Source organism: Bactrocera latifrons, unplaced genomic scaffold (genome assembly GCF_001853355.1).
Source record: "Bactrocera latifrons isolate USDA-ARS-PBARC rearing strain unplaced genomic scaffold, ASM185335v1 scaffold_48, whole genome shotgun sequence".
Lineage (NCBI taxonomy): Eukaryota > Metazoa > Arthropoda > Insecta > Diptera > Tephritidae > Bactrocera > Bactrocera latifrons.
In genome coordinates, this window is record NW_017537134.1 from 712,956 (window position 1) to 714,548 (window position 1,593).

At 34.6% G+C, this 1,593-nt stretch overlaps 1 protein-coding gene across 1 annotated transcript in view; it reads left to right on the plus strand.

The window, feature by feature from the left end:
* Positions 1–213: 213 nt before the first annotated feature.
* The window catches only part of LOC108973429 (neuroligin-4, Y-linked), a 117,185-nt gene continuing 115,805 nt past the window's right edge, over positions 214–1,593 (plus strand). Inside the window, exon 1 of the mRNA XM_018940688.1 lies at positions 214–710. The gene's annotated coding sequence lies outside the window, so the exon portion shown is untranslated. The remainder of the gene's footprint in view (positions 711–1,593) is intronic.

The following is a 1,593-nucleotide window of genomic DNA, read 5'->3' on the forward strand; positions in this document are numbered from 1 at the left end:
AGCCCAATACGGAACGTAATAGACATATTTGTGCGTGTACAGCAATGCAAACTTGTAACATGTGCAAGTGAAAGGCGCGGCAGCCTCAAAAATAGTAAAAATCTTCCGAAAAACGCAACTTAACGAGGTTTATTGTGATAATTGTCGCAGTTATATACCTTTTTTCGATATTTGGCATTGGCATTGACAGATGTTTGCTGCCATAAATTACGTGCCCTGCATAATCATCGCGCTTCCACAACAAAAAGGTGAAGCAAAGCCAAAATAATCAGAAACCGTATATACATACATACGTATATACCCAAGTGAGGAAATGTGAAAATGTGTAGAAAGTGGAATGAAAGAGCTGTTGGTATGTGCAGTAAAGGCAAGGCCAGCATATCAAAAATATAAAAATTGAGGCAAAAGAATTTTAAAACGCAAAAGCTCAGCAAATTAAAGCTGACACAAACGCCCTTTGCCCAGCTGCAGTTTCAAATGCGAGGATATAAGCCTCTAGCCCCTACCAATGTTGGCGCTAAAAACGTGGCGCGAATAAGTGACGTGTAATTTCATTAAATTTAATACAAGTGGAAGGGAAGTAAAGCAAGTTGACAACAAGCGAGTTCTGCAGAAATAAATGTAGCGGCCGCAGAGAAAATGCTTGCTTATATAAAAGCGCGGTGTTCTATTGAAATGCTGAAGTAGACATCCATTTGAAAATTAAACAGGTAAAGACATGCCAAGACGCCTTGTAAATTTTCAAATATAATCACAACTTCAGATATAATATCTTAAACTTTACTTGCTATGACAGGTAGCCACCAATAAGAAATACTAGAGAAAGGTATTCTCTTTTATATCATAGACTTCATAATTATATCTTGAACATGGCATATTTTGTATGCCACGAAGTTTGCAACACTATGAAGGAAAGGCTTAAGAACTTATACATATGTATATAAATAATTATTCGATTTCTTCCCGGAGTTTCTGAGATATGGATCTGAAAATTTGTACATTTATTTTCCTCTCAAAAAGCTGTTCCTTTCGCGGAGCCGCCGATATCAAACTGAATGATCAGAATCAAGTGCTATAGATATATCTTCAACAAATTTTGTATTATTTAAGGCAATGGTGCAATCTTCGAAAAAATTATTCAGTTTGAGTAAAAATACATTTTCGCAATCCGACCAATTGGTATCACTTGTTTGTATTTGTATTGGCGACATTTGGCGCGATATCTTTACCAAATTTGGTTTGAGTTATTGAGGCAAACCAAAAATAAAAAAAAACAGAGCAGGTGGTATGAGAACTCATGGTACCATGCCTGAGAAATACCCGCTGAAATTCTTGTTTCAGCTAAACTTTTATTTAAGGAATCATGTTAGTGTGACTCCCCGAAAAATTACTGTTTTTAGCGATTTTTTTAATGTTTCTTTTATAAAAAATACAATAAATTAGTTATATCCCAAGTACCAATATGAAACATATTAGAACAGCTTTAAAAAAGTGTAGTATGTATAAATGTAATTTCTAAACAAGATTATTTTATAGATAGTAATAATTTAGTCGGTTGAAAGAGGTTATACTGTGTGCGAACATAAGACAGAT